This window comes from Bombus terrestris, chromosome 10, assembly GCF_910591885.1.
Source record: "Bombus terrestris chromosome 10, iyBomTerr1.2, whole genome shotgun sequence".
NCBI classification, from domain to species: Eukaryota; Metazoa; Arthropoda; class Insecta; order Hymenoptera; family Apidae; genus Bombus; species Bombus terrestris.
Genome location: NC_063278.1, coordinates 1,117,109 through 1,132,480, shown reverse-complemented (window position 1 = coordinate 1,132,480; position 15,372 = coordinate 1,117,109). Strand labels below are relative to the sequence as shown.

Sequence of the window (15,372 nt, the reverse complement as noted above, 5' to 3'; positions counted from 1 at the left end):
CGTGGCTGTCTCTACGCGGTTTGACGTTCACAAACACTCGACGATCTCCAACGAGATCAGCGAGATCCGTCTTGGCCAGCTGTCCACCATCCTTAACCGTGACCTACCGGAATGCATGAGAACACGTCCGCGATATCGTCTTCGATCGCGCTCCCTTCCGGTTTCCAAACGATCGAAAAGGAAATTAGGAGGGGAAGACCTTCGAGGAATTTTGATTTCGGGTCATGTGGTAGGGATAGGTGTAGAGAAAGGTGTTAGGTAATAACAGCGCGGCATTGATTTTGGAGGATGGGGAGCAGGAAGTTGCAGGTTGTTGATTTTAGGTCGAACGAGTTTTTTGAAATAACACTCGAAGAGTTTGTTAGGCAATCATCGAAGGCTATTCATCTTTGATGGCGAATTAAGAGACTGCGCATGAAATTTATTTGCGAAAATGTCTATCGGTATACGAAGAGATTGATCGGGAAGTAATCGGCAAACGTTATAACGCACAAATTTTTCTTCTGCTTATCAGCGAATTAAATTCGTTTATAATAGGCAATAATCAATAGCCAACTCGAGTGTGCGACACATTATTTGTAAGATATATGAATATTTCGGTGTAAGATATCGTGGCTTGAATCCATAAAGATCAATGACTAAAATAATCGGTTAAATCTGTACGTGTACCTAGAAAATGTTGATGCAATTTTTTTAAATCTTATTTTATGCTTCTCAAGTAATTGTACTTGGAAATTTTCTTTTAAATTCTACGCGTTTAAAAGTTACCCACATACGAAAAATTATATTGTTTCCGTAATAGTAGAAATTTACTTCTTAGAAAAAGGAAGAAATCCCGTTTCTAAGTACCTATAGACGTTGTTTTTTCTCTCTGAAGAGACAGTCAAGTGTTTAAAGAAAATCTCAAATAGAGAATCGATCACGCAGAACCTTTTGGCGGAGACTAATTCACCTGCACGGTGGAAGTCGCTAATTGAATTCAAAGTGCAGACGTAAACGACGATGAAGACGTGTTTGCACACTCGTTCTAGAGCCATTAATGAAGGAGCGTTCGCTATTAGATTGAAATTGGGAATTTCCACGTCGTGGCAAAACGTAAGCAAGATCTATCTTGGTGGGTTCGTTTCGAACGAACTTTGCTAGTTTTCTATTGAAAGAGTACGATTCGTAATTCATCTTCATTTAGAGTGACGTCTACATTACCGTAAACGTTCTTTGAAGTTATTCCGCGTCTGCTCTTCATGCTTTTACCAACTGTTTAGGAAAAATGTACCCCTCTCGTAACGACTCTCAATTTTAGAAATTACTTCGTACGAGTCGTAACTTCTGCTGATCGTGCGATTTAAATCCATAAAAATCAGTTTCCTAATTAACGTTTAAAGACCACACACAAGAATATGATAAATCTATTTTTGTTCATTTTCCGACTGTTCGCTCGCTCGATGGTTTGAAGCAAGCGTTTCGCTACGACACGCTCAAAAGATGATAAATCTACCAATTTATAGAATGTGAAACGCGTAACTGTGCTACGCAGAAAACAATCTGTTCGGCTCCGTAGAAATTAATTGTCGCGTAAATGTTCTATAAAAACTTAAATAGCTAAAAAGATATACGACGCTTCGTCATATTTTTCCTCTACCATCTTCATTTACAAAGGAGAAAGATCCAGTCAACGTAAATCCACCGCGGTTTCACGCACTACAAAATACTCTTCTCGTTTCGCACAATCCCTCGCGAGCAATCGTGCCAACGTAATTATAGCGAATCCGCGGAGCGATAAGCGTTGGACCGAGCACCGATATTGGCTGGGACATTACGGTCGCCTTTTAATAACCATGGCGTTAGTTTAGTGTCGGCGGTAATGCCAATCTAATCTACCTTTTACACCGAGTACACCTACACGCCTAGCAGGAAGTATACCCTCGCCACGCCGCATTATCCTTATTTACGCCGCTCTTGATACTATATTGCCGATAGGTCTTTATCTACGCCCGTCTCGAACGCGCGCCAAGCGGAATAAAAACCGCTTGCCTCTTGGAACCTCGCGAATGTTCGCGCGGATTTATACTCGCGAGGGACCGGCGTGCGCGGCCAATTCTCTCGGTCTTTCTTTCTCTTTCACCAGCCGATCTCCGGTTACACGGCGATGCGAGGGAGATACCAGTGGTGAGGAAACAAGTGTAAAGAGCGCTGTAAAGCGTGGTAATTATGCGATACAACCAGCCACTCGCAACGAGACGTGTAGTTTATGTCGGCCGTGGACGCGAGCTCGTCAACTTCCCTGGCGGAAGTTGACCCCTCGTGGGATCGACACCGTGCATACTCGCGGAATGTTGCGGTTTTAAGAGGTTTGGTTTTAAAACGTTATCGTAAATTCGGTTGTAAAGATGAACAGAAGGTTTGTGCCACGGATCTTTGTGCAGCCTTTACTCGGCTATAGAGCTACGTGAATTAAGATTAGGTCGCCGATCGTAAAGGACATTACTTTGGATGTGCGTGCGGGGTATTAAAAGCTAGCACCTTTTTGAATCATGGAAGTCTTTCCTTGCTCACGTTCAAATAATTTGCGTGATTTGCCTCCTCATCAAGCCTTGCTTTTACTCTTTACTCTAGTGAAAATAGCAATGTGTCTCCGGTAGTATTCCGAAGAATACAGTAAAACGCGTCGAAAGAAGTAAAATAAATCCGCGTTTAAATTCCACTTTCTCAAAAACCTTAAAGACTCAAAGGACTTAAAGACTCGAGGATATAAATTTGCACGAAAATCTACCATCTACTCGTCTCGAACACGATCAAACTCAACTCGCACACTCTCCTCGACCAAGTGTCCAAAAAACCAACAAATCGCAGGATGATCGTACCAAATCCCGAGCAACGGTCACGGGAAGAAGCTTCAGGGAACGTTTGCGACAAGATGACACGAGACCAGCGCTTCGTACGATCTCGTAAAAGCTGTACACACCGCGATGTCAGGCGTGTATACTCGATCGGAGGGAGCGAGAGCCTAGGTTGCGCAGGTAGTCGCGAGAAAGCAGGAAGGTCGCGGAGTCTCCGGGGCTCAGCGGTCGAGACCCCGCAGGAATGCAACGCCGGCTCGAATTAATAGATCGAGGGACCCGGGCGAATTTATCCGCTTCGTGGCGGCGAGTTTAAAAGCGGCGCGGGTCTCCTTTGCATCTCGATCTCTCGGCGGCGCTGGGGGACGTACGCGCAGGCCCCCGTGTGTATATACGCTGGAACGTACAGCGTACAGCGTACAGACATCGCGGCGAACAGAGAAAGAAGAAGCCGAGGAAGCCGGAGGAGAAGACAGAGCGGACGTTCGAGCGGAGAACCAACCGGGATATGTGGCTACGTATACGTTCTGCCGAAGAAAAGTCTCCACTGGACTCGAGTTTGTTCGACTCTTGCTTCTCCTCCTCTTCTTTGTCGCGTCCTTTCTTCCTTTCTATTGCTTCTCTCTTGTTGTTGTCCCTCCTCGTTCTTCCGTTCTTCTTCTTCTTCGTTCTTCGTTCTGCGACGGTGGAGTAAAGGTTTCGTTGGTGGGATAAGTAAGAGAGACGCCGGACCCGTGATGAGTCCGGACGACGGTTAGATAACGGGGAATCGCATTTAGATAAGAAGCGCGGAAGAGACCATTGGAAATGTTCGAATCCGGGGAGAGGACCCCATTAAGCAGAACCCTTAGTTCCGCGCCCCGCCGCGCCGCCACCCTGGCACGTGCGCCTACCCCGATAACTTCCATATAAGAAATGTCGTCGCAATTAAATCGGGCTGCTGCTTTTACTCTTCGTTCGGAGTCTGGTCTTCCCGTCTTTCTTCGAGGTAACCGCGAAATCCGTGTCCTTGTCGATCGTTTCTTTTAGAGAATTGAAATTAACGCGGGAGTTTGGTAAATTTGGATCACGAAAAGGTTTGAGATGCGGAGTATCGAGTGACAACGGATGTTTTACAATCCTCTTACGGTCTTTATAAAGTGTAGCAACGAAGTTTCTAGTCGAGATGATTGTAGCCAGTAGTTGGACAAATCGAGAATCTATGTGAGATACTCGCATTTCGCTATAGTTGAAGACGAAGCGCCACGATTTGGAAAAGCTTATTATAGAAGAACTCGCAGTCGAAAATTAACGGATTTCGTATTTTACCTTTCGCTCCAAATATGGCCGTTATTTTCTCCTATATCGACAGCTTCTTGAATACCTGCGCGACGTTTGTTTTTGAAATATATACGTATGTAAAAAAGGCAGAAAAATTTATCGATGGTTCAAGGATTTAAGGGATGCATGTAGCATCGATAGTACCCGTATGCGATGCATTTTTCCTAATTAGATAATAATGGTGAATTATGCGCCGCAGAGTCAAGGAGATAAAGAACGAGCATGCAGCTGCGTGCTTGATCACGGTGCGACGCATGTTCGATAATAATCGCTCTTTGAAGGGTCTCCTATGGCAGGCGCCATTTTTTCGATAATAATTCCCTGATACTCGGTAGCTCGAAGAGAATTCCCTCGAAGAGAATTAGCCAAGAAATAAAAGTTACGAATATCAGTCTATTAAAACGACTACAGACTAAATGTTTGGAAATCTGCCGATTTGTAGCTAATTGGACATCTTACTCGTTACGTCGCTCATCGACTTCAACTGTCTCAGTAATCTTAATTAATCCTTACAATTATATGTCATAAACTGAAACTCAAAATTCTATCGAAGATATATCTATTTTTAAGTAATAAGAAATTCCTTAAAATTTTTACATTTTACTATGTACTCTGTACTTTATCCAAAGACAGTAAGAACTTTAACCACTAGCTTTCTTAGTAAAATGGTATTTTTTACGTTATTTTTGCACCGAATAACGATACGAAAGCTTGACGACAACTCAGAAAGAACTCATTTTCCAGCTTCTTATAATTATTATCTTCCTCCGTACTCAAACAGTACACACTTTCTCATCTATCCGATCCCTATGACCAAGATCAACCGAAACCCTCGGTAGAAAGAAACGCAAGTATAGTTGGAAATGTCATCGAGGAACCACGCTGTAACCCGTACTCGGCGCAGATGGCAGTTCCAAAGACGTGAAACGAGACCATGAAAAATGGTGTAATTTAATCGAGCGATTCGACACAGCATCGCCGCGACGTCCTTACCTGCCTAAGCTCTAAGAGGTGAGAAATGTTGCTCGTCCCGTGACCGATGTCTACACACCGCGCTGTCACGTACTGACATATCGCTCTGATAAAACCACGACCCGGCCAACGGTTTCTCCCTCGGCAGAGTCGCGTTCTCGACATTTAAGTATTTCTTACACGGGGCAAACGATTCGATAGCTAATGTCCCGGACGTCTGCTTATAAGAATCTCCACGTCGTCTTCGTCGTCGTCGTCTCCAATGACGTCGCGCGTTAAACCTCGCTTCGTGAATACACGAAGAGCTCTTGACCTAAACCCTGACCAGATCGTTGCCACGATTAATAATCATCCTCGGAGGCGTTGTGTCTTTTTACCACCGGCTTTCCAGCATCGTGTTGAAAACATCCGGTTTGGTGATTCGTCGGTTTCGTGGGATCGGTCGAAAGCGGTTGGGAGCAAGGGGAAAGGTGTATCGCGCATCCCTTCCGGCGAGACTTTCGCTTATTAATAATCTTATTAATTCTCCGCTCGTTACGTGGGACAAGGTTAAGGATGGACTGTCCAGGAAACGTAAAATATCGTAGAAATATCGAGTGTCTGCGAATCCAGGAAATATTAGATTGGTCTGAAGCGCCGGTAAAGATCCGCACGATGGGAAACGTGCACCGAGAGGCTGAAAACATCTTCTACAGTGTTTGCTATATTAAACGCACAGTGTTTGCAGGCGAATACGGTGTTTACGAAGCTATATTTTGGCTATTTTTATCTTCTGCTTCGTACACGATCTATTTATACGATGGATGGAATTTATATTTGCGATATAGATATAGATGTGTAAAATTTGTCGATGTTAGTCAAGTTAACGCGGCCCGTTTCCAGATCTTCCGACATCGAATCAAAGGCAAAGAGAACGAAGCGGAGGCGAGTTTTTCGCGAGTAGGAATGCACGCGGTCAATAGCATTTCCGGCTCGATCCCGTTTGAAACACTAGACGGGCCGGCGGTGTAGCATTGAGTAATGCGGTGCGGAGTGGCAGTAATGAGGCACATTAATATGCAATGAAAATGTCCCTGCGCGGGCCGTGTTACTCGAGTGCGTGGGGAGTGTGAAACGCGCGATACCGTCGAGATAGTGAGCCAATATTAATAGCGGCCCTTCATTGTTCTACGATACGAGCGGAGGGTCGGCTCGACGAATCCCCGTTTCTCGATGACTCGTTCCTTCTCTCTCGAACGAACCAACGGGATAGAGAGGAACTTGAATTAAGCACCAGCCAAGTGTTGCCGGCCGAGGGAAACGTACGGCCGAGGAACGATCGAGGAAGATTCGTCGAATGAATATTTGTGAAGTTGTATTGCGTGCACGACGCGATATTCTTTTGAAAAATTGACATGGTACGGTCGTCTTTAACGTTAGAGTTCCGAATGATTAAAGGATAAAACACGATGTAAAGGACACGACAAGAAACATACGTTATGCGGAAAATAACGAATCGATATAATTTTAGAAAAATATAAATTTAGAAGAAAAACTTACAAAAAGAAAGACTCGCGAATCCACTCGAATAAACTTTCGAGTAACACTACGCTCTGAAAATAGAATCTCGTTAGAATAACATTGAGTCAATTGTCTGGACAGAGATCGTATCTGGAAAAGGGAAAGAATGTTACGTGCACAGCTTGAAAGCCAGTCTTCGTCCGAGACAATAGAAGTGAAAGTGTAATTGTCTTTATTCGGTGAGAGATTCGATGTAATAGTTCCCATTAGAGTACGAATCATAATAATCGGTAAATAACATCTGCCTCCATAAACCGGTCCATTTGCCTCGTGTAATCTAAACCAAAAAGTCTGAACCCTCCACCTACGTCCACAGACCTGAAACCCATCAGACGTCAAGATTCACTAAACGAACTACGCCAAGCTACAAATCGTACAAGCTGCTCGCGAAATGTGTGTACTCTGCGGGCGTAATTAATCCGAGGCCGCTTTTCTATTACCCCCGGCACGTCTGAGCGCGAAAAATGCCCGAAGCAGATCTGACGGCCGACGATGTGGCCAGACACTCTCTCTCAAGAGCGCTTACAATTAGGAAACGGCGTTCGCGCGCCGCGACAGGCATGTAATTAGCGAGGGCTCCGGGGCTCGCGCATATTTCGATGGTTGCATATCCGCGGTATATACTACATACCATGGCCATGGTTACCCGCGGCTACCACGGCCTCTTCGTGCGCAAGCTCTCCGTGCTTTCCGTGTCAGAACGAAGTAGAGAGGTATACTTCTACAGTCGCCTTCGAAAGTAAGCCAACGCTCCTTTAAATGAATTACGTTTAACTCTTCGGTTGCGAGCCATTTTTACGTCTTTTCGTACAAAATCACGAGCGAAATTTTTATTTCGTATTGGTTTATCGTCGACGATACTACGAACGCGACGGGATTCCCCGAAATTTGGTGATTTCAGTTAATAAAAGGAGGATAGAGAAGAACGGTAAATGTCAGATTCAGATGGAACGTCGGTGTGTATCTTTTTCAACTTAGGATTTTTGTGCATAGGGAAAAGAGAAACTGCAGATCTCTTTCACTTTACGGATATTATAACTCTACTTAATATTAAGATATTCCGTTATTTAATTCGTTTATACGATTTTAGTACATACGTACATTATAGCTTTCTATTTCAGGTAGAAACTACGGACAAACTAAAACAAATTTTTCCATAATCTCGTGACATTTTAGTTTCGTTAAAATTCATACGATTCTAGAATATAAACGCGAGAAAGTGATAAGTAACGAAGCAAATAACAAGATAGTTCCTAAAATTCGTAGCAGCGGTATCGAAAGAAGGAACAGGATCGCGTAAATTTCCTAAAATCAAATTAGTTGCAAATAAAATGTAGCGTCCTTAATGGATGAATCTGTCCACAGAAAATTGCATCTGGATGGTTGACTGACTTTCCGAGGCGACTGTATACACACATAGTATCCGTGCACGGCATGATCCACGAGGTCGTACGTTCGTTTTCTCGCGGGCGCGCAACAGTTCGGCGCGTTATAAGAGAGTCGAATAAGAGAGCCGGGAGAGAAAGAGGGCGGCTTTCTGCAGTGGAGCCGAGGGATTTGGCACGACTCGGTCTCGCCTCTAAATTAGTAATTGCAACCTCCGCGTGACGTGGCGCTCCGATAAAAAGCGAAGGGCTGTAATGCCGTGGCGATACGAGGTCACGAACCACAGCCAAGCTAAAGTGAATACTTATCCGTGGCGGGTCGCCGCTTGCTTCGTTCGCTCGTTTCGTTCGGCCGCGCGCGCGCGCGCGCGTCTTTTGCTGCTCGCACATGCACGCGAGATAACGCGCGGAGCCGCGTTCACGTGAACACGCTGACGCTCTGTGTTACCTTGCGCTGACCGGGCCCCTCGTGAGCGTGCGAGACCGAAGCGTATACGAAGAGGGGGCGTAATCCGCGGCGACGTGTATTCCCACGTCGTGCTTTCTCCGCTAAGAACGCTCGCGGTGAATCGGCCTCCGCTGACCGCTAGCCGATCGCTAATCCCGCGGAAGCGCAAGCACCGATCTTCAACATCTTTTCTCCTAGCTCCTAGCTCGCTTCTATCGATCCTTCGTTTGCCTGATGTCTTTCCACGAGCAGACTCCACCGAGGTTTATAGACTCGCGTTTGAAACGAATCTTTAGGTTTGAAGCGGCGCGGCGTTTAATGTTTGATTACGCGGCGAGAGAGTTTCGTGTCATGGGAAAAGCAGCGGGGAGCTTAGGGCACTCGTTATCGAGATTTTAGTGGGCAGGTTGGAATGCTTCCGTGGTGGACTGCCTGACAGAATGAACGAGTGTGTTTGGGTATTAGCCAACAGGTTTTGATCGGTATTTGCGACTCGAGGTGGCGATTGAAGCGTTTTGCAGGGGTAATGGATGAATAGAAACCGTTCTCGCTTTTCGACGATATTTTCTCTCGAAGATTTTTCCTTTCAACGCGCATTTCCTTCGTCAATCTCTTACCGTAATAAATCTATCGAATTATATACATACTGTTATCCGTGTACAATCGCAATAAAGCTGTATCGTTCGTCCGTACTGAACCTAGAATTTTCAAATATCGAGCTACCTAATGTGCCACGTACAAACGTAAAATCCTACTATCTGAACGTCACATTGCTCGTCTTCGTCGAACCTTAATTACACGTGAAAGCAACGCAACGTCGCATCGCCCCAATGCAGATACATATTATTACGCGCAGACAATCGACGTTCACGATCGAGATCGTGCGGCTAACTGTTCCCGGTGGACATTTTTCTAGAATAACAGATGCGCAGCGAGCGACCTGCTAAGTAACGAGCATCGCGATCTTCCCCCTCGCTCGTGCATCGTAAAGCTCTCTCGCGAGGCTGGCTGGAATTCGGCGATGCCTACGGAATATTCAGAGACTCACCGGCCTCCCAACAGATCTTCGGGGATCTACATATTTAGAGTCGTGCACGCGAACGTGACTTCGTACTTTAACGATCGGCGAACGAAGGTGACGTTCGAGAGAAGCCACGTCCACCGTTTCCCCTCTCCGCCTCCGCTCGAGGATGGTACACACGCCGCATAAGTCCAGATTTGCATTCCCGTTAAGGATATTTCTAGATCTGTTTGGCGAAACATTGGAATAGTGCCGCATTCCGAGAGTGCCTAAGCGATGGGTGCTCCGGGTCCTGTATCAATTAATCGCCTCACCGTCCTTCTCCAATAGTGTGATCGACGATGCCCCAGACCTGGTCCACCGGTCGTCGGTAACGTGTTAAAAGGACAGATGTGGAGAAGCAAAATTTAACGAATAGCACAGATATTTCTACGCTGTTCGCCAGGAATTTAGAATCTAGCCGTGTTCTATAGAAATTCTTTTAAAATTTCAATTAGAACGTCCCTTCGTCAAAAATTTATCAGGGGATGCAGATGATTGAATTTGGTGATTGAATTTGAATGTACAAATATTTAACACGCAACAGTATGTAAAATACACAATACAGCCACGATAGAACATTCCTTAGAGAACATAAAATACTAGAAATATTCAGAACTACGAATTTTTACGTAAACATCCTCGGTCCTAAAATTATAGATACGAAGTTTTCAAATTCCAATGTGTCGCCACGAATCTTTCACCTTGATCGAAACAACTCGGTCTTGGAAAAGAATTCTCGGTGTAATCATCACGATCACGTTGACAGAACGCAAGGGTTCAGTGGGAAATAGCGTAGGGCAGACAAACCAGTGGCACAGCTGAGTAATCCTCGCCCTGGTAGAAATAATGCTGAAAGGTGAGCTCGAGGCGCTACCTTCGAGGGCACGTGCGATCGGTCGACACGAGCGCAAGTGCGAATATCGAGTCGTAACTGGTACCGATGGAATCTGAACTAGCAGAGGAGATCGAGCTGTATCGTAACGGTGAAACATATTGCTCACGGAAAGATGGAGCGAAGGAGGATTTCAAAGGACGTGTCAGAGAATTTATAGGGGAGGAATAAAGTATGACGAGGAATAGAAAGTACTTTGACGACGAATTCTTTCGTGGATTATTACGAGGATTCAATGGGTTGGAATGTGTATGAAGGAAGATGAAGGAGAAAGGAAAGAAACTTATGTGAAGCAGGTGCACGAGATGTGTGGACTGCATAGCGAGTGAGTTACAAGAACGATTACCAAGTCTATGGCGAATGAAGAAACTGTGAGTCGTCGTCTGTCAAAATCCATCTATCAGCGTAAAGTTACACGCTATTCGAGAGAAGCTTCATAGAGTATATGTCTTTGAAATTCCAAGTCCACTTATTACCAATTGTCGGGTGTCGTAAATCGTCATATCGTGACACTAAAATAAACTAAAATAAACTGGAGTTGTTGAGCTCCGGCTTGTAAGTTGTTTAAAATTTAAGAACACGATGAACATCGACGAGATCCATTCCTTAAATCGGGCAACAATTTTTCCAATTCCTCGGTTTCCAAAATCTTGCAACATTTTCGCTTTCGTTGGCATACCGCCTAGATATCGATGCGGCGACCAACGGGAAGGCAACCGATAGACGTAACGTAAATCTACGTGCTTCCAACAAACAGATTTGCAATTGCCATTATCTGTTAAAGAAAGCGATACGAGAAACAAGTTTCGCGTAACTAGATCGCGGTTGTTGATGCATTTTCGTATTTTTATGAACATAACCAGAGAAATAAGATCGAAATAAAAATTTGTTTTACATACCGTTACGATACGTAGTTTACTTTACATATTTTATATATTTTTGCGATAAACCCGCGGTCATCTCGTAATCGATCGATACAACGTCGGTGAAGGCCAAACGTTAAACACGGAGCAAACTTCCACTAAACGCAACAACCTCTCATCGACGTAGCTTTTAACGATTAATCCCATCGATTACGTAGCTGGATCGCCCGAAGGGAAACGGAACGCGCAAACAGGAACACAAGGTGCGGCGAAGCACGTGCAAGAAGCCAACGCACGGAAAGGTTGCTGAGAGCGAGGGAAGGAAGATCAACAGCAGTTGGGAGGGGTCGGGATGTCAAGTTTCGCGCGGCCACGTTTCAAACCTGCGATCTGGCCCGTCAAACCCGGCAACGAGCGTTGTAAAGGCCGATTTCAATAAGCGCATACTGTCTTTTATTTATATTCCCTCGTGGGTCTGCCCCTCTTTCAAAAACGGCCAGAGAAAAGGGGTGGAGAGTGGCCGCCTTGTGCCGCGTTATAACCACGGACACGTTAGCATTATTGCATCTTGCGCGCGAAAACTCGAGGATGCATGCCAGGATGCTAACAGAGCCTGAGGCATCGGTTTCGTCGTAGATCAACGCCGTGGCTCTGGCTACCGATAGATCGTATTTTCCATTGAGAGACCCTAGGCAAATGTCTAATGAATGACTCGGACTTTAACTATTCCAAGGAAGATATAGGAAGTTAAGGTGAAGCAGTGTGGGATACCAAGAAAGTTCCTCGAGTTTTGCGTTGCTAATTGTAGAGGATGTTGCGCGTGGAATGGATGGATCATCGTAATCACATCGTAAAAGAGAAATTCTTTTTCTTCCTTCCTCTTTTTTTTTCCTTTTCGAACATGGCGCAAAATTCATTGTGCCAATTCTGTCGGGCTGATTTTTCTAGAGAAAAGTACATAATCATGACGGAGAAGCCGAGACGAGCATTGCGATCATCGAACCAGTCGTAGATAGTTCCAGCGTAATACGCAGATCAGTATACATATAATGTACTATACATAATATCACGATGAAACGCTAAATCGAGTCGATTCAAAGAGCTCTCGTAAAAGTTGCATTTGCTTCCCACACTTTTACCAACCACCGCAAAACACATATACCTCCGATTCTTCCGCTGCACGCCAACCATTCAATTACGAATTCCATTCTTCCAGAACAACGCATAACAATATAATCGTGCGTAGAAAGCGATGATCGAGAGCAGAGCCTCGGTTGAAAGCGAACCACCCGTTCGCGAAGGAAAGCGCGTTCGATCGTTTCACTCTCTGATCGTTTGGCAAAAATTCCGCTTCACACGCGAGCTTGTTCCGCCTGCTATTGAAATCGGGGCCGCAGGACGCGGCAACGATCTTCCCCTTTCCTCTGTACACCTAGTCGATCGAAAATTCAATCTACGCGATTCGATCTAAGTGGATCGAGCCGCACCATCGAGAAGAAGAAGAAGAAGAAGAAGAAGAAGAAGAAGAAGAAGAAAGATCGACGCCTATTACCGAGGCTCGTTTCTCACCTGGCGAGGCTCGTGCGCCAGTCGAGCCAGCAGGAAGCAGCGGACAAAAGCGCGTTCGAGATTCCAATTCGGTCGTGCTCGCGCTACGAATTATGGCGGATGCTGTGCCCTTTTGCATGCACCGTGAACACCACGGAATCGCAGAGTAGGCTTTAACCTTTCAGACAGCATCGGGGATCCAGTTCAGTCGATCTGTGAATCGCGAGCTCTCGCTTCTGGAATGGTCCTCCGAGTCACGGGCGATGGAGTGGGTGCGAGGTTATGTTCCGAGCGATTGTAACGAGGTATTGTTGCTAAGAGATCGTTTATAGCAGAAAGAGAGTAACGGTGGCGTGTGATGGATACGTTTAAGGCTGAATTTAGTGTGTGAGTACGGTGACTTTTGGCGGTAGAAATATCTTTCTATCGTTCACATCCTATTTGTTGGTATAGAAAACTTTGTCGTATAAAATATGCGTAGGCGTAGGACAGACCACTATCGTGATCCTTTATTGGATCTTTAAGATATTCTTCTATACTTTTCCACTGATTTCCTGAATATTCCTTTACAATTACTTTATTCGTATAAAAATTTCTATTATTCAAAATCCACTCTTAATAGCACAGACGAAGAATCTCGACAATTTGTCACTTAATGATGTCCGTTGCGTCACGGCCACTAACTTTTTACCTTAATCACGCCCCCTCTCCCCAATCCCTGCGGAGAAAAAGTAAGCAATATTAATAACAGTCGACGCGCAAATTACCCAGGCATATTAATTATAACGTATTAAACGGAGACAGACTCGCAGTTAATTATTAGCGGGGCATCGATAAATCGCGTGGCAATTGTACACGACGACCGGGAGACGCTTCTCCCTCGTGTAAACGTCCAGGATCGGTATCCGAACGGCCGCTAATCCGCGGCATTTTAATATTTAATTTAGCAGCGGCAGGCGAGCGGCGCGTAAAAAGCAGCCGACAACTTGTAACTTATGTAACGCGTCACCATCCGCGCCGACCGGCGCGCGCTTCGATAAATTACACCCTCCTCGTTCGAACGTTCCCCGTGGAACACGCGCCTCCGACCGGCGCAGCACGGCTGCTTGAAATTCTTCGTAATTTCCTCCCAGGAAAATTCGTTGAAAGCGCGCGGACTCCAAGATCGAATATTACTCGTTCCTCCGTCGGACTTTTTCCCACTAAATCACCGCGTTCAGTTGCTAGACGAAACCAGAGGGACCGCCAAAGAAGAAGATTCTGTCAGAATCTCGCAAGAACCACGCGAATACCAACAGTGGCGATAACTCTGTTGATCTTCTTCTACAGAGTGTCGTAAAAGAAGTTTTACCATTGTGTTTTTGAATAATTTTTAAATTAAACAAGATAGATAAATCAAACAAGATAGATGTTTTATCGATAGATTATCGAATCACTTCTAGCTGTATTACAAATGTGTGTTGTTTCAGTAGAATTTTCATAAGTTTTCTGTTTTATTTATTCCATTTCTTGGCGAATATCGTTCCTCGACCGTTCAATTGTCGTCGTCAGCTTATTTTCGTAGGCCTTTTCTTTAAACACCCCCAAAGACAAAAATCTGAAACCGTCAAATCAGGCGAACAAAGCGGCCGAATTAACGTCGTTACTTTTTGGCATGCTTCGAACGATTGATTATACGATAACAAGTTTTTACTACTAAAGGTAACTGATCCACGTGGCTGATCCACGTTATACGATCGTTGTCGCAAACTTGGCACACGGTTAACGGAGAAGAAACGACAAGAAGACAACGCTTCCTTCGTGACACGCTGTATTTTTCTATATTCTCGTTTTATAAATTTCTTCGACTCTGTTTTCTTCCATTTGGATCTCGAAGATGCTTTTCCACAGAAAATTCGTTAAAACGTGGGGTGAGTCGCGGGGTTAAGGGAGCCTCGGTTCGAAGGTTGTAAGGTTCGAGGTGTCAGACGCCGTAGGGGGTCCCGAGCCTAGCCGGTGCTACATCATCCACGGGGACAGCGTATCCACTTGTTAGCGAAGCGGGCACAGCCACTGCCTACAAATACGTTTCCGCCGTGATAAATGGACTGCAACTCTCGAAATACGAAGGCATTCCGACTCCGGGCGTTGCTTGATTAATGAACTACGGGATTTCTACGGTAAGTCCGCGTACTGATTCCACCTCGGACTCTTCCCTTGCGCATGGAACATCCTCGTCGCGGATATCCTCGCCGAACCGACAATTTTTACCGGACATCTCGTTGTACGATACGCACCCGTTGTAATATCACGTTGGTATCGCGTGCGACCAGACGAAGTTCGAGAACGCGACTGATGCCATTACTAGTAAAAGCTTTACTGATTTGTATAGTTGTATTAGAACTGAGCCATGCGAAAAATAAAATGATCGATTCTATCTCATAAGCAATTCTTCGTTTCGGTACTGAGATATACGTAATTTGTTTGAGAGACATTTCCAAGCTT

General features: G+C 45.1%; 1 pseudogene; it reads left to right on the top strand.

The window, feature by feature from the left end:
• Window positions 1-2,851: 2,851 nt before the first annotated feature.
• On the top strand, window positions 2,852-3,709 carry LOC125385809 (annotated as a pseudogene).
• The last annotated feature ends 11,663 nt before the right edge of the window (window positions 3,710-15,372 follow it).